Source organism: Fukomys damarensis, unplaced genomic scaffold, assembly GCF_012274545.1.
Source record: "Fukomys damarensis isolate Sample0158 unplaced genomic scaffold, DMR_v1.0_HiC HiC_scaffold_7, whole genome shotgun sequence".
Taxonomy (NCBI): Eukaryota; Metazoa; Chordata; class Mammalia; order Rodentia; family Bathyergidae; genus Fukomys; species Fukomys damarensis.
Window position 1 is genome coordinate 12,069,796 of NW_022900919.1, and position 22,152 is coordinate 12,091,947.

At 40.0% G+C, this 22,152-nt stretch overlaps 1 pseudogene; it reads left to right on the top strand.

Moving 5' to 3' along the window:
* The first annotated feature begins 422 nt into the window (after nucleotides 1-422).
* LOC104860145 lies at nucleotides 423-17,007 on the top strand (annotated as a pseudogene).
* Nucleotides 17,008-22,152: the final 5,145 nt, after the last annotated feature.

The window sequence follows — 22,152 nt, forward strand, 5'->3', positions numbered from 1 at the left end:
GGAATGCTTAGTTAACTCTTTTATCTTGTTCATTTGAAAAGGTGTCAATTAAGTGCCTGATTCCTGGGCTGAATGGTATAGAAAATAAAGATTTTGCATTTCTCTCATGGAGGAAAAAGAGAAAGAAGAAAGTGTGTAAGATCTGCATGTAAATAGTGAGAAAAGCACGTGTAGCCCCTCCTACAAACTTATCTATACATTTCATCCCACACTCTATACGGAATGTCAGTTTCTTCATGCCCTTGTGAGATGGGAAATTGAGATTTCATGAGGTTGGAAAACTTGGCAAAGAACATAAAGACAAGATGCTACGAAATCAGTGGTGTGGATTTAAACTGAAATGAAGTTGATATTATATCCAGCTACTTCCCCTCCTAGCATGCTGCCTCATAGTATTTGAAATTGGTCAGCAAAGGAGTGACATGGGTCCAGATCAATATTCTAGAGGAGAGTCAGATGGACCTCCAGGTAAGTGGTAAAAAAGGCAGCATTCTAGGAAGTTAAGGAGGCATGATTGGGTGATTTTCTGGGACTTAAGAGAGTTCGGGTGGACTGGAGATAGGAGTACTTAAATGATAGATTTCCCACTGGGGTAATACCAAGTTATGTTATAATCCCAGTGTTTCTCCTTTGAAGGCTCCCTAAGAATTGGGCTTTTGCTCATTTTTTATGAACTTGTGACAAGTTGCTCATGGGAACCAAACCTGCATTGCTTTTATTCACAAAGCTGCACAGCCACATCCCTGTAGGGTATCTTCATGGAGAAGGTAGATTCTTTCTAGGAAAATAGCCAGACACATGGGATTAAATACTGTGCCATCTAAGTTAGCCAGATCTTTCCTTGGCATAATGGAAAGCAAACATACACATGTCTAAACTTCCCACTTTCTCTTGACTATTAGACTGGAAAATAGATGAGTAGCATTAGACATGTGCCTACCCACACATACCAATGTTTCAGCGTCATCTACCATAGCAACCACTACACAAGAATGCTGAAGTCCCCCCTTTCCCTGGGTGTTGTTTAGAACGGTACCAGCTCCCCAAGTTGAACAGAACTTCTCTAAAACCCAACACTGTTCACTAGCCTCCCCACCAAGATGACTGGTGATGTTGGAATCTCTGCTTTGTGGTCCCTTGGCAATCTTGGTGAAGCGCCTAGCAAACAACTGCTGTTTACCTATGCTGTGTTCACCAGAGGCATGGCACACTACCTCTCCTAAAAGACTCGGAAGGTCATTATGTCACGCTCACTTTTCAGATGAGGAAATAAACTACACAGAGATAATATAATCCTAAATCAAATAAGCAGATTAGTAGTCCTCACAAACCCACGCAGAAATGTCAGGACATGCATAAGGGTTGTGGCTGGGGAAAGTGACCACCACCTAGCAAGGCAGTGAAACTTACTCGATAAGCTTTTGCAAGGTTATGATAAAATAGGGAATTATACAGATTGAGACCTTCATTGTAACTTTACCATTTTCTGGGCATATAATCTTAGATAACACAAAACATAAATTCCTCATTTGCAAAATTAAAAAAATAAAATAGAACCGCTTCCTAGAGTTGTGAGGATTAAATAAAATCATACCCGTCAAGTGCTTGGATGTAGTGATTGGCATATTCATGGTTTAATAAATATTAACTAAGTTTAGTACTTGAGTACTGGGATTCTTCATTTTCAAGTTCCTATAGCAATCTGCTTTTGTAAACGCGAATCTTCAGCGTGCACATTTCCTTCCACACAACCGAACCCCCACCCCAATTAAAAGCAAATGAAATGCCCTAATACATTCTCTGTGAAATTTTCCAACCACAGGACAGGTATCCAGAAATAATAGCTGCCATTTAGCTCCCTTCTCGCTTGGTTCCTACAAATCTTTTCCTTCCCCTGTCACCCCCCGAGTCACAGGCGCGCACACAGCCTCATATTTCTTTATGTTGAGCTGGAAGGGGTGTTCTCGCTGATAAGAAACCTTCCTCCCACCCCACTCTGTCTGCCCTACACTTAGGAACCAAGGTTGAGTTCAAACCAGGGTCAGAGAGATAAAAGCCTGAGGCTTAACCACCAATTCACTAGTCTGGTGCCTAAAACTTCCGTCATTTATTTATTGCCATTAAAAAGGATAGGTTGGGCCTTGTGTCATGATGGCTGTGGGCAGAAGCCCCTGCCGTTTATCTTCCCTTCAGCCGGGAAGCAGAACAGGCTGGTGCCATTTCCTGGGACATACTGCCCTGCCGGTGTTCCGCAGTCTCCTTGCAAATAGAAGTTTCCTTGCACTTTATGGAATCTTTGTTTTTCATCAAGAGGCCAAGTACAGACATTTAAAAATAATTGTCAAAGACGAGAGCACATGCAGAAAGAGGAGGGGAGAAGGCAGCAAGCCCTGGGAGAAAGAGGACAAAACGCCCTGGGTTGAAGCTTCCAGACTGATTTACAGCAGCTGCTGCAGAACCTATTTGTTAAGGAGAAGGAGATTAACAGGAAGGAGGCCCCTTTAAAGTCCACCGTCACGTGGAAGGTGCTAGAAACATTCCAGGACAAGAACAGGGCCCAGCCACAGCACCAGCCTTTGAGATTGAGTCAGGATTCAAGGGACAAACTCCTGCTCAGATCTGTGCACAGGCTCTTTTAAACGAGTGTGAAGGAATGCCACCCAAGCATACGAAAAGGCACAGTTGAGCAACAGATTTGAACTAAGGAACCAATGCTGGTGGATCCAAACAAGACAACCTGGAAGGCACCAGCCAAGGAAGCCCGGGTGTGGGGGTCTACAGAAGCCTGTGTTGACCCTGAACTCGCAGGAGGCTGAGAGGAGCCAGTTCCCCGGCTTCTGGATCCTCCAAGCTGTTAGGCTCCCTGTGCCTCTGCGACAAAGCAAGCAGATCCTACACATCAGGCGTGGGCTTGTGACTACAAATAAAATGTGCGGGGAACAGATGTGTGAATGGAATCGCCTTTATGGTGGATCCACATGGACCAGGGCTGCCGCTCATATAGCGGTGCGTATGTGCGTGTGTGTGTGTGTGTGTGTGTGTGTGTGTACACTAGCGTGTGTTGCTCCTATCAAACCTCGACCAGTCAAGAGCCCACAGGGTTAAGCCTAGAAGGCTAGAATGATATTTTCACTGCCTTTGATGACATACTAAAATAAAGAACCTCTCATTTTGCAGCAGAACATTGAGTCTGTGAAGCCAGTGTACATGTGGTTACTATTTGCAGAATTTGGCATTTTCTATGAATAGTATAAAACAGGCATTGGGCCGGTTGTCATGTTTTGACAGGGTTGTCCTTTTTCCCAGAATGCCACTCGCCCCACTCTCCACCCACCACCCCCTCCTTATTTAAGCAGCGACCCTATCACTTCATTTTTAAGTGGACGGAGAAAATTGATGAATAATGAATTAAAAGCCAGAGTAGGTCAGGAGTTTAAGGCTCAAGAAAGCAATCACCCTAAAGACACTGGACCCCTTGGGGCAGCCCAATCCTTGTTATGACTGTTGGTCGGATCGTCTCCAGACGGGGCCTCACCCAACTGCACAAATGGCTGTAAGGTCAGGCCCCAGATTAGTTAGCAGCGTGAAGCTGGAGTTTAACACTGTTTTGTTTACAAGGAGCTAATCAGCCTGACAGTGAAATACCCCAGCTCTTCTCTTTGCTCAATATATATGACTTGCTCCAAGCTGTGGGGACCCGTGTTTTCATATTCTCTTAACCCTGTACTTTTTATGCATTTACAAACTTGACAGAAATGAAATTGATGCTGAGAAATAATGTTAGGTCCTCCCGGCAGAGTGGATCCATTAGATCCAGCTCCAGGGTATAAACCCAGGCATAAGCTACAAGGCCATAGTGAGAGATGGAATTCGCTGGGTTCAACTTACCAGTCATTGTTACACACACACACACACACACACACACACAAACAGCACCCTCTTTGAATGTTTTGAGAAATGGGGCCTTGGGATATTCATCCTGAGTCTTATGTGTGTCAGTTAAAATTTCATTTCAAATTCTCAAGGAACTTGAATTTCAGAGGTCCACATGTGGTGTCTCTTTTCCTTTAGTTTAGTATGTTTTACTTTTTTTCTTTTGTTTTCAAGAGATCAAAAGCCAATTCTGAATACCTTCTTACTCAGTTCTACAGGTTTATATCAGAATGTGCCCCAGAATTTTGTTTCCTATATTAGCAGAAGCAACTGTCCTGGGATCGGAAAAAAATGGTCTTTACATATTTTTGGAGAAGTAATAGTTTTCTGATTTCTGAACCATCACTGTTGGACGTGTTTAAACGAACAACATAATGACACTGGAAACTGAAACCATTGTCAGGATGTTTACATTTGGCTTGAAAAGACTACAGGATAAATGCAGTCATGAATTTTGCGGGAAGTAATATTACAACCAAATAGGTCATGCTCTATAACATTTCATTGCTATTTATGCTTGCATGAGCTGGACCCAGAGTCTCAGAAACCTCTCACTCTCATGGCATTTTTACCAATTTAATCATATATGTAATATTTATATGTATTATATATGTGTGTTCTATATATTTTTTTAGCTTTTGGGGAAAGCTCTGTGCATTAAGTTTTTATCATTATTCACCACATTTACTGATTACAAGAAAAATGTTGTCATCAGGGTTTTGCAAGGGAAATAGATTTAATACAAGACACAAAACTTATAGAATTATTTTATAACAGCCACCAAAAAAGTCAAATGTAGAGGAGTGTAAGAGATCTACCCACATGCTAGAGACTCAAAGAATCCAGTCAAAGGTTTGGATCCCACAGCAAAATCCCACACAAGTCCAGCTGAAGGCCTAGAGTCCAAGGCAATGTCTCATGCTTTTCTGTATCGAGGATCTATACCAGGAAGGCCCAAAGGCCAGTGGTGGAAGCCAGAAAACACCTGCAGTAAGCTTCTTGAAAAATCAACAGCCCCTGATCTTCCCCTCTGGTTATCTTTTTATGTGGTTGGCAACAATCCTCAGGTGAGTCTTCCACACCGCACCATGCTGATTCAGTTGAATGGGGCATTCCAAGTTGACCATTAACCTACCACAGAAATTTTCAAGGAATTGTCGTACGTAATATCTTTCTTGGTTCACTGTGCATTGCTTTAATGAGATATCACTGGCTGGATAACCCACAAAGGAAAGATGTTTATTTGGCTCAGGACCACGGTAGCTGGAAGATCCATAGAGCATGGCACCAGTGTCCTGGTGAGGGCCGACTGGATGCATCACAACGTGGTGGAGAAGTGGAACAGGGGTGAGCCTTATGTAAAAAGAGACAAACAAGGAGGCAAAAGACTAGAAAGGAGCCAGGCTGGCTATTCTGTATGAATCCACTATCCCAAGACTGCCTGCAAGAGTAAGAAAGCACTGTAGCAGGAAAATTGTTAATCCACTTGGGCGGATTACCAACCTGGTGACCTCCTACTAGGCCCCACTTCTGAGAGGTTTCACCAGTTCAACATCACCATACTGGGAACAAACTCTGAACACACAGTCCCTTAGGGAATATATTCCAACACTATGCAAAACAGAGCACTCTGTTACTCAGATTAACCCTTCTCATAATGTTTTTCATTTCATACTTCACAAAAAATGCATAACAGAGTTCATTTAGTTCCTTAACACTTGTTAAAGTTCAAAATAAGCAGTCTATTCAACAACAAGTAAATGTCTTGTTAAAAAATATGAATACATATGTATGCTGAGCCCCTTATCTTGTATCTGTAAATAATAATGAATAAAATGCTACTTTTCCTATCACATATACAGCATGCAGGAAAGTGAGGGAAAAGAGACATTGTACAAACACATAATTAAATATCAAACAAAATGCTATGAGAGAAAAGAATAAGGCCCAGTGAAAAGATCAGTGAAAGCATATGATTTAGAATGGAGAACAAGAGACAGCCTCCCAGTAAATTGGGGCACTAAGAATTAATATTATTAAGATAGGCAGTGATCACAAGGAAGTGTGTTCCCCACAGAGTAACAGCATGTGTAGAAGTCCCAAGGTAGAAAAGGGAAATTGTATTTAAGAAACTGAAGAATTCCATTGTAACAGGAATGTAGTCGAAAAAGAGAAAATAATACAGTGCCTGAAGACAGAAAAACAGCTTTTCACAAAGGGCCTTAAAGGCCAAGAGTATAAGTCATATTTGGTTGGGTTATGCTCCAATAGCAAATAAATCTTGAAATCTAAGTTGCATAACAAAATAAAAGTTTATTCTAGTTTACACATATCACATGTGATGGTGCACAGGAAATTTTAGTCCTGCAAAATCATGAGGCTCTGCTGGGGGGAGACACATAAATGCTTCTACTTATCTTGACCTATACTCAGACATAATTCCTTGGATAAGAACAATTTCACAGGGACCCACCAGGTACAAATGGGTTGGAACTCTGGTTTCGTGGTGTTCTCAGTATTGGTAAATAATCTGGAAGGCTCTACGCAATCCCTACACAGAGTGTAAAGAAAGAAGCTTAATACTTTACCATAAAGGCCAGTAAGTAGCATTATGACATTGCCATAAGCTAAATATTGGTGTCCTCCAGAATTCATATATTGAAATTTTAATTCCGGGTCATACTGTGAGGTGAGGTGTTCAAGCAGGTAATTAGGTCATGAGACTAAAGCCAGATCAAGACAGGACTCCACGTAGAAGAGGCCTGAAGGATCTGCGTCACCTCTTTTACCAAAGGTTAACATAGCAGGAGCAGCCCATTAGCCAGAAAGTGGGTCCTCACTGGACACTCAATCTTCTGTCACCTTGATCTTGGACTTTCCAGCTTGCTAAGCCATTCAGTCAAGGGCATGGTGTTACAGCAGCTCGAGTAGCCTAGGACCAAGACAACCCAGTTTCAATCTTTATGCGACTATTTTACTACTAAGCTCAAGAATGCAGTCAAGCAACTCACTCTGGCCACGAATAGTCTATAAATTAGATATTTTCCTGCCCTTGTTGAGGCAAATTAGTCACAAGTCTCCATCGGCCTTTTATATAAAACTAAAATTTAAAGCTGACTTTGGGAATCCTGCACTAATCCTTGTTGAGATTGCGTCCACAAAAGCAAAATGAATCAGATAAATAAAAATTCTTCAAAGCTCAAAAGTCAGGAAGCACAACAGAGCTCCAAAAAGTAAAATCAACAAGCTGAGGATACAAAGGAGATTTAATGCATGTTGAAAACATATAGGTAAAGAATAAGTTGCTACACCAGAAAAGCCACACTAACACACAAAATAGAGAAAAGGAAGAATTATAATTGTGAAATATATCCTTAAAAATGAAAAAGTGCCTTAATATAATTAATTGAATTAAATAGCAAGACACGTAAAAATGTACTGGGGACTTTATTGGAAACTACACATTAAAAATTCAGCAAAAAAATACAGATGGAGAAGTTAAAGATGAGATAAAGTGACATGGAGCAGAGATTGGGGAAGTTAGAAGGGTGGAGAGAGAAAGGCCATTTTGAAAAGCACATGTTTTACTATTTTATAAAGGAGTTGCTTCTTGTACCTAAGACAGAAGAGATTGAGGTATATTTTAAAAATTACAAACAATCCCACACTGGACAAGGAAAACTTGAGGTAACTAAAGAACAAAAATCCTAAAAATTACCACTGAAAATGTGCAAATTACTTATAAATGTATATCCATCATTGCATAGACCTTCACTGTTTCACAGAAGCAAAAGATGAAAGAGGGCAATAAAACTTTCATATTTCTTTTTCCATTTTAATAGCACAAAATTGCCACAGAATTTATATCTTTTATGATGTGTGTTTCTAGAAAATGGAAAAGAACAAAAATGTTTAAAATGTGCTATTTAGTGGTGCATAGATGGTTAACATTTAAAGGAAACCTAAAGTGTATTCTTTTTATTATCATATCATAGCATATTCTCATCTAAATAACTAGCTTTCCAAATTATTCATGTTATATTGAATTAAGTATTTTAAACTCTTTACTATGTAGCCTAGGAGATAATTTTTCTTGCAACTTTATCCAGGAAATTTTTTATAAACTATAGGAAGATCAGAAATTCTAGGATAGCTCCACCTTGGGTTTGAGCCTCTAACTGATATGATCTTCACACAAATATTTGTTATATAGCTGATCAAGAGTCAACCAAAGTGACCAAAGTTTAGTCAACATGTGTAAATGCTCTAAATTAATGAAAATATACTAGGAACCAGAAGTATGCATTGGGACAAAAGTACCCCAAGGGAAACATCTTGTTATTAGTGATATGGATTTATAAATGTTTTTGAAAATACATACAACTAGCTGCTTGTATTCCACCTGCCCTCCCTTACCTTCTTAATTTCAGAATCTGTCTTTTGTGGGAGGCAGGAATCTTAGTAGGTTGAAAATGATATTTGTAGAAGATTAGATGACTAGTGATGATCACAAGAAGCATGCTTCTGGTCATTTCTGTAAAATGTTCTTTCTTTCTTAATATGAGTACCATCTCTTTCTTTTACTTTGAACTCTTTGCTGTGGTCTGGGTTATAGGCATGATGGCTGGAATTGCAACTGCCTTCATGTGCCTGATCACAGCAGAAAACCAGAGAGCATTTCCCTTCCACCTGCTCCAGACTCTTCGCTCTGAATTTATGTCATATAGGAAGAAAATAAATCTCTATTTTGTCTAATGTGTGGTTATGTGGATTTCTTTTTATTGCATTGAACACAAACTAATGCAGTGTAGAATTAGCTGAGCCAGAGTAGCAGAGTGGTAAAACAAAGCAAAACAAAACAAAACAAAGACTTGAGGTTCTGTGCACCTGAATTGCATCTCAGTTTAATCACTTGTTAGTTTGAGACCTGAGACAAAATGTTAAAGCATCTGTACCTCTGTGCTTTGGGGATTACAATCTAAATCTTACCCTCAAGGCTGTCTAGGGATGAACTGAATAGACAGAAGTTAACATTATAATAAAATCTTCATAGCAGAAAGTTTGGAAGTGCTCTCCGAAGTACCATACATGTAGAAGAATCCATTTAAAGGTGGAGTCAGGCTATTTCTGACCCAGTCCATTTGTTTTATGCACTGCCAGCAATATCAGTGTAGCGGAAAACATATTTCATGGTGTGCTGGGTGGTTGGAGTGGCACTTGGATGTACGTACACTAATTCCAGGTCAGCAATAAAGATCTGAAGCACCCGCGACAAGAACCAAACTGACCCCTTTTAACTCTTGAGTGAAATGTTATTTCACTCTCTGAAGAAATCACTGGAAATGAAACTAAATCTCAAAGAGGAATCAAAATGCAGAGAAGGGATAACTCTGCAGAGCACTGCAAGCCACTTCCAGCTGGTTGTTTCTTTAATAGGAGTACAGAGCAACTACTGTGTTTTCTACTTCCTTCTAACCTCACCATCACTACATATTCTAATCCACAGCTTACTTTGTTCTTTACTGATCCTTCTTGTTTCAGGATTACTGGAGTGGTTATGGGGGATTTCTAAGAAGCCCACAGATCTTTGATAATAAGGTAAACATAAAAGACCCTGTGCTGGGACAAGGGTGGAGCTGAAAGAATTTCTGTTTCTAAGGAACCGATACTTATATGAGTAATTTGGAGGATATGAGAAGTGGTGTGTTAGTCAGCTTTTCATTGTTGTGACAAAATACCTGAGAAAAATCAATTTAAAGGGAAGGAAGATGTAGTTTGGCTCAAAGTTTCAGTCCATGGGTGGCTGGTTCCATTGCCGGAAGGTGTTTAGGTGAGATGGGAAAGGTGATCACTTCAAGGTGGCCAGAAACCAGCGACAAAATACTCACTCCAATGTTACACTCCTAGTGATTCACATCTTCCAGCTAGGCCCATCTCTTCAAGGTTCTAGCACCTCCCAATAGTGTCATGAGCTGGAGACCAAGGCTTCACAACAAGAGCCTTTGGAGGACATTTAATACCCAAGCCATAATGTATGGTTGTGCGCGGTGGCCAGAAATGAATTCAGGAAAGCAGACTGGAACTCTCCCGCCTCTAGAAGCTTTCTCTTTTGGATTCCAGGCTCTCCTCTTTGCCTCTACTCACATAATGGCTTCCATCAACATTCTCTACCAACACATTCCTTTGCAACAATAGAAATAAATAAATATTAAACCCAGAGCTTTGTGACTATGACTCTGAACTTCTTATTTTCTGTATCATAATATAAAAGTTAGCTAAGAGCTTTTATGCCCACTTTCTCTTTCCCCAAAGTATGATTTCCCCAAATTCTCCATTTGAGTGCATCTGTATTTTGCCCTGTATTAGGATATGAACTATTAGGATTCACAACCTTCATAGAAATTGAGTCACTCAAAACCTAAAGTCACAACACTTCAGCAAAATACATATTTATGAGCCTTAAATCAAGGTCAAAGTTTTCCTTCATTTTCATTTTGCAATCACTTCTCCTGGATGCTACATCTTAAATTTAGCACCTCTACCATCATTTATTGCTTTTGATTTCACACAAGTTCAGGTCAAAGAATCCTCTTGCTTAAGGAGTAGGAAGTTTCTGATTCAGTAGCTGAACAGGGACTTTAATGGTCCCCTTTGATTCCGTTGCCATATGTCTGAGCTTCCTGTCTGTCCTGGAAGGCTGCACCTTTCTTAGAATCACCCATATCCTGCCTTTCTTTTCCTGACTTGGGAGTATGACTTCCGTCGGCCCCTCTGGGAAATGAGTTGCCCTTATCTTCCTGATATCTGTTTGCTTATCAACCTTTCCTGTAGACTTCAGTTAAACAGTCAGGAGGAAGCACTGATCCAGATAGCACGTGTATCCATTCTTTGGTGGCCATCATTGGTGGGGCTTCAAAAGATGTTCAAAACATCTGAGGTGGTCAGCTTCTTTCAGATTGATAAAGCATATAAGTGACAGGAACGATTTTGTGCAATTAAAAAGCCAAACCAACAGAGAGCCTCACACAAGCAATTTGTGAGGGCTGATAGGAAGCAGGAACAACTTTACAAGAAAGAGGGAGAAAAAATGGTTGCCAAAGGGAAGAGGACAAAGAAACGGAGGCAGGGTATACAAACATTAACATGTGCTATGTATACGAACCTATAGCTCCCACAATGAATGCAGTCATCATGTACTGCCAACACGTACCAATAAAAATTTTTTAAAGGGAAGATTCAGGGAGAATTTGCATTTTGCTTGCAAATGAGATAGTATTTTCTCATTCCTGTACTGGCTTTTATAGGTTAAAAAGCCATCTAAATAGCCAGCATACTGAAAGAATGGAAATCCTTATCATATTGAGATGGTCGCAGGACAAGACACGATTACCACAACTCAATGAATCCGCACACTATATTTTCCCAAAAGAGGGTTAGTTTCAGAATTTTAGGGCCATTTTCTTAAAATAATTATAAGTGATCTGGTTGTAATGCTGTATTCCTGTAATCCTATCACTCTGGGAGACTGAGGCAGTACAATCACAGTTTTGAGCCCAGACTTAGTTACTCAGCAACTCAATGAAACCCTTTTTAAAAAAATAATAATTTTTAAAAGTCCCAGGGATATAGCTGAGTGTAAAGGCCCTGGGTTCAATCACTACTACAAACAAACAAACAAACAAACAAACAAAAAAATGTGTGCAAGAACTGAAGTTAGATCAAGGGAAGTCACTGTGAAATATGAACACTTCAATGGTTATTTCAGCTGTTCAAAGTCTTCAGGTAGTTACAAAGAACATTTTTCACTACACAGCACCCAGATAGATGGACATAAAGCAGCACTATGACTACGCACAACTGTAGAATACTTCTTGTCAATTCCCTCTCTAAAAGCAAGTGAAAACAGAAGGGTTACCATGTGTCTACTCTATTACTTGAGGAAAAATTATTTTCTCTATGACCTTTTGAGTAAGGTCACTCTTCTTGGTGCCCTTATTACAAGTTGGACTTAGCTTTGTCATCAACTCTTGTTACTATTTCCCTAGTAATTTAACAAAAAACCAACAAGGAGGGATTATGGTGACCAGAAGATAAATACTTCTTGAATGCATGAATGGTTTTCATGAGAAATAAAGGTGCACAACACATCAATTATGAAGAAATGTACAGAGGCTTCATTTTAAGTGCTACATGTGTGATACTCTCCACTCATAAGCAACTCCTCCAATTATGCCTGCATTACCCATAAATCAATATTTACCCCGAACAAGCTGACATAAATATCAACACTGTTGCTTTGTCTTTGAGAATTCACATTTGAGGAAATAACTAGCTTGTACATGAGAGAAGTGAAGAAGCGCACTGGAGATGAACTCATGAGAATATAAAGACTGGCTTACAAGAGTGAATTTCTGGTCCTGGTAACTCCATTTCTAAAATTTTCAACTAAGGAAACAATGCAGAAGAAGGCAATTACTTTCTCCATAACTCTTCTCTTGCAGTGTTGGTTTTAATTGCAAAAGTTGTAGAATAGCTTCAGAGGGGGTTTAGGTAAGAAGGAAACAAACTGAGGAAGACTTTGCAACCATTAAATGGGAAATGACAAAGGATAAGAGGAGTTATACTCACACAGTGAGATATGTCATCTCTTTCCCAGTGTAAACATTAAAACGGCATATGATATATACAGGAATGTGAAGAAAGCGGAAAGCTTGAAAACACTAAATTTCTTATAGTGGTGGATGTTGGCCCTCTTGCTATATTTTAGTGTGGGAACTGAACTAGAGGAACATGTGAAGTTCCAATTAAAAAATAGCTTGAGATAAGAATGAACAGATTAACTATGATCAAGAGTTACAGGAGAAAAAACTAGTCTGAGATAAGAATGAGTAACTTGAATAAGATCAGGAGTCATATAAGGCCAATACCCAGGACATAAGAGACAAAGCTATACATTCAAGGTTGCAAATGAAGACAAGGAGCCTCCATCCCAATGGGACCCTCAGGGGACTTATATCTGTGTTTCATGAAAATCTCAAGGCTGTGGCATGGCTTTTTGCTTCCATTCTGCTTGTCTTCCCTTGTGAAAATCTTGGTTATCTCTTCAGTTCCCACCCGAGATAGCAGAACATTGCTAAAAAAATCACTGCATTGGATAAAGGGGATCACTGCAGAGTCACATCCTGCTATGGGCCCATCAAAATAGTTGATTGCCTCTGTTGATTCTGTAGTCCAGTTTCCACCGTAACTATAGTAGCTACATTCTTTGGTGTGTAAAATAAGAGCCACATTGGGCTCTTATTGGGGATTTAGCTCAGTGGTTCCACCGCTTGCCTCACAAGCACAAGGTCCTGAGTTCGATCGTTGGTACCAAAATAAATAAATAAAATAAGATCCATATGCCTTTGAGAGTGTGGTAAGGTAGCAACAAGGGAGATTTTCAGGCAGAAATATCCGAGTTGTGTTTCATGTTTTTCACCTATTATCATGTGGTTTCCAGCAAGCCCCGCCCCCACCAAGTCCTCCATGTCCTCCCACAAAATGGTGCCATAGAGATCCTCTTCCACAATGCTTCTCAGAGACTTAGCCACATGAAAGAGTCACTATGGACCAGAGAGATCAAGGGAGAAGGCATTGATGTGAGAGTCCATGAAGGGACTGTGTCCTGGGACATTCATCTACAATCCAAATGTGCCAGAATTGTCACTGGTAAATAGAGAGTAATCATAAGCAGCCGACTTTGAGAACCTGTTCTTCACAACTTGTCAAAGAGCATTGTTTGTGTATGAAAATCATAATATATGTAATACTCTTCCATGCTCAAAATTGTATCCCTCATAGAAAATTGTTCAGTTGCTATGCGGAAAAAAAATCTGGTAATTCTTCAGAAAGCTAAACCTAGAATTAGGATGCAAACCAGCACTTCTATTCCTAAGTATATAGCTCTCAAAACTGAAAATAGTACTCAAGTGCAGGTACATGTGCTACGCACAGGAGCTGAAATGTCTCCACAATGGATGAATGGATAAACCACCTGGATACATCTGTACAGTGAGAAATTTTTAGGCCACACAAGTAAATGGAGTGCTGTTGCCCGCTCTGATATAGATGAATTGGCAAAGCATACTAAGAGAATGAAACCACATACAAAATACAAGATACTGTATGTTTCCACTTTTATGAAATATCCAGACCAGGTCAATTTCCTTGGACTAGGAAGAGAGAGGTTAGAGAATAGTGTCTTAGTGGTTGCTGGGTATTCTGGGGGTTGATAAAAACATCTGGAGACCAGATAAAGTGGTGGTTACATAAAATTGTGAAGGTACCAAAAATCCTCAAATTAACTTTAAAATAACTGATTTGATAGTATGTGAATTTCACCTCAACTTAATAAATGTACTCATTTCCAACATCTCCAATAGGCCAATTGCTTTTGTAGAGTTCATCTAGCATCATATTATAAAAGTAAATACATACAACATTTTCCCTATCATCAAGGGTTTTACAAATCATTTAGGAAGTAAATCCTAATCATAATAATAAGATAATAAAGAGAAGGAAATTGTAACAAAATGGTGAGTGCTCTTACTTTGTTACTGTCCTAATTTTGTAAGAAAAAAAAATTACAATGGTGAGTGCTCTTACTTTGTTACTGTCCTAATTTTGTAAGAAAAAAAAATTTTTTTTTACCCTAGGGAAGTCACTTGATGTCCCTTATCTTAAAGAATACTTAATATGACGTTCTGTAATATTTCTCGCAGGCCTAAAAGTGATTGAGATATTTTGAAGACAATGATGTATGGAACAGATAAATGTACTATGGGAAGCACATATCTGGATAATACTTGAAAAATTCCTTGGAAATACTTGAGAGGGGGCCGAGGGCATGGAGGACTGGCCCGGAAGACACGTTGTCTGCACAGAAGACTTCAAAATAGCTTCAACGTTGAACTAAAGTGAGAAAGCCCATTTTCTGCAAAATATGAACTATGCCTTAAATTATAGCTCGTCATTCACAAGTTACGTTCTATCAAGGTCACCTAAAGGCATACTCTTCCCTATCACCAAGACCCAACTATGTAAAAATCCGAGGGAGCTACAGCCTATAATAAAATCATTAGCGACCCGACACCTTACTCATCGTATTTTCTCATTATGGTAGCTACATTTCACCACATGCCAGCTGAAGTTTCCTGTTGTGGTTTTACTGAGTTGTATCCCCTGGGAGTTTTGATTCCACAGACTGAATTTGGGACAGCTTGGGATTTAGGTGTGGCATCATAGGCAGGCTTAATCTTTCAAATTCAGTGTGTACTGCCAACCTCAAATCTACCACTTAATTCTCAATATAAATCCCCCAAATCCAACTACCCCCTAACCAGTAATTACACTAATGCCTTATACAGAATCTTGGTCAACATCCCTAGAGTGGGTGCAGTATTTCTATGGGCTTGAAAATGTCCTTGGATCCCTCTTTGAATTGCTGCATAAACTTGCACTCCGGCGCTCCCCCTTGGGAGCCTGGCCTGTGGGCCTGGCACTGCCGAGCTGATCCAGCACCAGGGGCGCAGCCCACGAGCCCCACCGCCTCAGCTCCTGTCGCCCTGTCACCCCCAGCACTGGCCTGGGCGTGCGAGATCTGACAACGCTCCTGTTGCTTTGCTCATAGGTGCAGTCAGTGTGATCCCCCTACTCCCCCCCCCGTACCCATTTTAAGTGGGGAGTCTGAAATCAAACTATTTTAGTTACGAAACTCTGAGTTCCATCACGCGGGGGACCTTAACCTGCATTGGTGACAGCTTCTGACTTCCAGCTGCCAGAAATGGAAAAAAAAAAAGCGTTAACGTGTTACTTCCAGGCTCTAGAACTCCACTTGTGATTCTGCTCCTCTCGCTGCTGTGGCACTTTTGATTTTCACATTCAGGAGAAAGTCCAGATTTTGATTCCCATCATGGCCCTCAGTATGCAGATCTGGCAGAGGAAGGAAATTAAGTGGAGACCATATTACCCTGCCAACTACTGTGGATTATTCACCAGTTCCTAAGGAGACAGGTGTGGAAGAGTGGACGTCCAGGATGAAGACGCTCCCGCAAGAGTAAAGATCAAAGGAGGGAATGGATATGCGGCCACACAACAGAATGGCTTGGAGCAGCTGGAACCTGACTGCTTTAAGGATGTGACGCCTACGATAAGGAAAACTCAGAAAATTGTTGTTAAGAAGAGAGAGAACCATGAATTTTGGCATTCCAGGTGGTAGCGCAGGTTTCTCCAGTAGATCAGCAGCCACACAAGATATGCCTTGTATTCATCAATCTTCTGAATTAGGTGACTTAGATGCCTGGCAAGAAAATACCAAAGAAGAAGAAGGAGAAGGAGAGGGAGAGGGAAGTTGGGTGGGGGAGGGGGAAATGGAGGGGCAGGAGAAGGGGAAGGAGGAGGAGGAGGAGGAAGAGGAAGAAGAGGAAGGAAGAAGAAGAAGGAGGAGGAGGAGGAGGAAGAGGAAGAAGAGGAAGGAAGAAGAAGAAGGAGGAGGAGGAGGAGGAAGAGGAAGAAGAGGAAGGAAGAAGAAGAAGGAGGAGGAGGAGGAGGAAGAGGAAGAAGAGGAAGGAAGAAGAAGAAGGAGGAGGAGGAGGAGGAAGAGGAAGAAGAGGAAGGAAGAAGAAGAAGGAGGAGGAGGAGGAGGAAGAGGAAGAAGAGGAAGGAAGAAGAAGAAGGAGGAGGAGGAGGAGGAAGAGGAAGAAGAGGAAGGAAGAAGAAGAAGGAGGAGGAGGAGGAGAAGAAGAAGAAGAAGAACAAGAACAAGAAGAACAAGAAGAAGAACAAGAAAGAAGAACAAGAAGAACAAGAAGAACAAGAACAGGAAGAAGAAGAGGAGGAGGAGGAGGAAGAGGAAGAAGAGTGGCAAGCAGAAGTTCTGAGGCAACCAAAAATAGAGGAAAGAGATCAGTGGAACAACAAAGGAAGAAAATGGAACCGGAAGTACAGAGGCTAATGAAGAAGCAACAAAGCGAAACCGGTGTAAAACTTTCACAGCAAATGTGCTTCAAACGTCAAGTGCCAGGAGGAGAAACCTGAGCTCGGCAAGCCCCACAGCATTTGTGTGGATTTAGGAGTATTTTGGGGATACAGACACATTGCTTGATTTCTGTGCATTCACCAGGCCATCCAGGACCCAAGGATTCCCCCAAAGTACCTTGAACCCTTTCTTAATGGAGACTCAAAGGACATAGTCCAAAAAGACTGTTGAGGCATTATTTTTCTCAACGTGCTCCAGAAATCAGACAATTGTTTGCTGTTGGGAAATTATTACAAATGGAATATACTGGTACCTCTCGAGCTAGTGTTTCTAGCTAAATAAATGGGTATAATTTCATAGCGGGGAAACAAAAATCTTGCATTCCATAGAGCCTGGTTATACTCTGTAGGCCTTGGGTTTTTTTCTCTTACATCCTTCTGTGACACACAAAAATATGCTTTGAGCCGGGGATTTAGCTCAGTGGTGCTGCCCCCTGCCTCTGCCTAGAAAGTGGAAAGACCTGAGTTTGATCCCTGGTACAAAAATAAATAAATGAAAGAAAGAAAGAAAGAAAGAAAGAAAGAAAGAAAGAAAGAAAGAAAGAAAGAAAGAAAGAAAGAAAGAAAGAAAGAAAGAAAGAAAGAAAGAAAGAAAGAAAGAAAGAAAGAAAGAAAGAAAGAAAGAAAGAAAAAGAAAAGAAAAGTTTGTTAAAAAATTAAAAAGAAATAGTCTTTGAAAGGTGTTCTCTTCCTTGGCATTTCATCTGGCATGTAAATTACCAAACTGCAAAGCTGCCCGTCTGAGCTAGTTTTATAACCGCTCTGTTATACCTGTGACAGAGGAGCTTCTCCTTTGTTGCCTGGCTTCTCATTTATTTGAAAACTCCACCCCACAACTGAAGTGTCCTTGTCTTTCCCTGTCTCCAGCTGGAGTGGGGCTGGGGGACAGAAGGTAAGAAGTAGACTGAGCAGTTTTCTGTCCTGGGGAGCCACTTCCCATGAGGACGCCAATCATTCTCATTTTAATGAGCAAAAGGGGAAAGAGCACTGAGGGGCTTGGAAAGGGCAGACTTCCTCGAGGCACAGCTTGGAAGGCCCGCGCTTACCTGTGGGCACGTTCACAGCAGCCGTCTTCCCTCCCCTCACAGATACCCGTCCTCACACACAGACCCTCACAGCACGACAGGCAGAGCGGGGTCCCCTCACCGACTTCCCCAGCCATTGCCTCTGGCTCCGAGGAATCTGCAGCCCGCGTACCTTCCAGAAACGCACGCAAAGACTTTTTGTCCCTTTTCACACTTCCTTCGGCAATTTTCTGTGGCGGAAGATTTGGAAATGGGAACAACTACAGTTGCAGAGGAAAAAAAAAAAAACTGTTTATGAATAATGGAACACTTCAAATCCATCTGGTTTCTGAGACATTTTTTAGTTTCGCACTACAGCCAATTATGTAGCATGCTTGAGTGAGAACTGGTTCTATCCTGAGGCTCATTCTGCTCTCAGATTTCTACATTGATAGTTGCCACCAACCTCAGAGGTTAGTAGCCATATGGTAGTCCAATATGGTGCTTTATCCCCTACTTGCTATACAGTAGGTGATATTCTGGTGAACATAAATCCACATTTGAGTAAGCACCATAAAAGAGGGACCTGAGGTGGGGAAGCTAGACAGCCTGCCCAGATTTTGGCAGCAGGCAATGGTTTCCCTTTCTAGTTTATGGATGCTGGGGAATTATTCCATAGTTTTTCCTTTTGCTGCCTTTATATATCAGGCATATCCCTGAATAAATTACAATAGCCCATGAGAAAGGTGGTGGAAAATACATTCGGCTTTTGAGAAAAGACATTCATTTCCTCTATGCTATGCATCAAATTACTTGCTTATTCTGACCACGTTTTGCTATAGGATTGCTTAAATTTTAAGTATGTTCAATGTATGTATTTCAGCATACCGATTCATAATACATTTTGATTTTTTAATTTCAATATATGCGAGAGGTAACACTCTCTGAAGCTAGATATATGGCTGTAAGTACCTTCAAAACAGGCCACACTAGCAATGAATTGAACCCCCCACATGCTGTAATTTCTTACCAGTTATCCGGAGTCATCCTTAGTCAGTTTACAAATTAATGGGAACTTTATATTTGTGTACTAAACAAGCAGGTTGTTTACTCCCTTCTGGCTGTTCTAGATGGTTCACTGGAGACTATGATGATAATTCATTGCTACAGAGGAGAAATTGTGCCCAGAAAAATCCAGACACATTGCCCAAAGTTGTATGGCAGGGACTGAACAGCTCCAAACCTGTACTACTCAGGTTTGTGACACTGAACTCTTTGCCCACTTCCTTAGCTGCAGAGCTCTCTGGACCTGGCCTTGGAGAATCAGGGTCACTGCCGATAGAGTGAGACAAACACTGAAGCTTCAACAACCTTGCTCTGGCTGCATATCCGTAGAACTGGAACCTCCAGAGCGATATGAGGTAAAACACGTGCTGCCTTTCTATGCTTGATAGATGTGAGAGAATCTCTGTGCCCCCTGGAGGAACCTTCAGGTTTTCAAGTATTCATCAGTAATGGTGAGTTTGTCTTGTTCTGTAGCCCCCACTTTTTCCCTCCTAATTATTACAGCAGAAAATATATTTTGAATATCAATGCATGCTTCCCTTGTACTCAATACTGCATGTTATACACAGCAGGCCTAAAGAAAAATTTACTTTGTGAGGAACACAGCTAAGACTACTTAAAGTATTAAATGCTAGTGTCATTAACTATTTTATATCACATATACCTAAAATGTCATTTCAAGCAGTTTAAAATTGATGATCAAATACATGAAATAGTTCCCCGAGCTAAACAGAGTAAGATGGTAAAAACGTTATAAAATGTCCAGTGCTATATATATCCCACGCCCTAGTTCAATGAACACTGATTTCTGGGAATACTCGGGCTTTTCTGTGCATCTGTATCTGGCCTTGACATAAACTGCCTTGATTTTCTTTAGTTAATTATGTGGTTAACCACAGCAAGTGCAACTGAAGGGCCTGAGTAATTTTATATGGCTATAGGCTTTCATTTCTTCGCTGCTTACTAAATTTTAGGCACCAGATTATGCACCCACATCTTGTTATGTTATTGAACAGTCTTGTAATTCAGCTGCATAAAAGAAGTTGTGTGCCTTACTTTCTAGTTCAATACTAGCTTTCACGCCTTTTGGATTTACTAAGTGCCAGATACTTTACCTGTACATTTGTGTGTTACGTTTTCATTATAAGGAGTTTGTACTATTTTTCTTATTTCAAAATTAAAGGAGCCAAGATGTGAGAAAGTCAATTGACTGAGTGGGCCTTGATGTTGAGCTGGTTCTCTCTCGCTTTTGCTGAGGTCTTAATTCACTTTTTCTTATTTAATAATATCTACTTTGGGGCTTCTCCAGTGGGATAGATTCATCACTATAAGAATGAGGGCAGTTACTTTATCTAATTTTAAGAGACTGAGTCTACTCTATAAGAATGAAGAGACTAAACCAATTCTATACCTTCTCTGCTGTGATCTTTTATGGAACATACCTGCTATAAAACCTAGCAATAAGAACTTTCATTAATGGCAGGTAATTATGACTGCATGTAGCTCTTTAGCAGTGGGTAAAAATACACTAGAAAAAGTGAGAAGAATTCCTTCTTCAATCTTTTAGAATAAGCCAACCTAGAGATCATCTTCTTGTATGGAGAATTTCTTTTCCTCCAGATGTATGAGATGTAAGTTTATCCCTCAGTGGGATACCTTCCCTAAATTTAATTCATTTAGCACATAAACTCTTCAATAATAGCAAAATTTGTTCAGGTTTTCTTGCTCGGTATCTGTGGAGATTGGTGAAAGGCGGGGAGAGGCACAAATAGCTCTGGGCAAAACCGGGCATCTGAGAACAGATGGCAATTGAGCTTGTCCCACTGAGCAAAGCTGACAAACTGTAACAGTGACCTGCTCTGCTACTCAACTACTGTCAGACAGTGAGAATTCCCAGCGAAGTCAACCACTTCCTTGGTGGACTTGGCTTTGTAATAGCACGACCAAACACATCTCTGAGGGTGACATAATGGAATAATGACAGCAATATTATAGACTCTTTTTATAAAAATGCTGCAAGAGGTCTTGGGTCCCACCCTACCACAGAGAAAGAGTAGAAATTCTCACCATTCGAGCAGATCTGATGCAGCCACTGTATTCATGCGTTGGTCCGTTCTTCAAAATGATTTTCACAAATTTAGACTGGGAAATCATTAGTGGCTGTGAATTTAGCCTCCAATTTTTACCTACAACTGTTTCCTTTTCCCCCAGAAAAATACAAAATTAGTAAAAAAAAAAAAATCAAAAATAAAAATGCAAGTTGGCTAAATAGCAATAGGCAAAATCCCAGAAAAATCGCAGAAAATTTTAAAAGCAAATAAAAGGATAAATTCAAAGGCTCAACAATGCTTTTATTTTTAGAAAAAAAAGTGCATAATTTAAAATTCTTACCTGAAGCAAAACTTCAGGCCCAGGTAATTTTGCAAGCAAATTCCATGGAGTAGTAAGGAAAACTGAAAGTACCATGAAGAGTATTTCAGAGAAGGAATAAAAGAGAATAATTCCTTATTGGCCTTATGAAGTCAGCATAATCTTAATATAAAAATTTGAAGTGATATTAGAAAATAAAAATTTATAGTCAGATGTCACTAATCACTCTAGATTTTAAAAATCATTGAATAAAATGATTAAATCTTGCAAATACAATGGTTGTATCCCAAGAAAGCAAGATTAATTAGCATTGAAATATAAAAATATTGATATTTAGTGAATTACTAGAAGAAATTATTTAAATATGAAGATATTGATAGATGAAAAAAGCAAATTCAATAAAAACAAGTATTTTCATAGTATTTTAAAACACCTCATATTGGGAGGATTTAAAAAGTCTCCTTTCTACTCTGTTTTAGCTGACATATTCCAAGTTCTCTTTTCCAAAACTCTGACAATAGCAAAAAGTATTTCCTATACATCTTTGCCAATAAAATGAGTCAGGAAATTAAATCAAAGGCTTAAGGATTTGATAAGAAAAAATAAAACTCATTATTACAGAAAGCATGATTATTATGGATAAAATTCAGAGGAAGCAACATGTATATTTTTAGAGTAAATAAGTGAGTTTGGCAAATATATATAT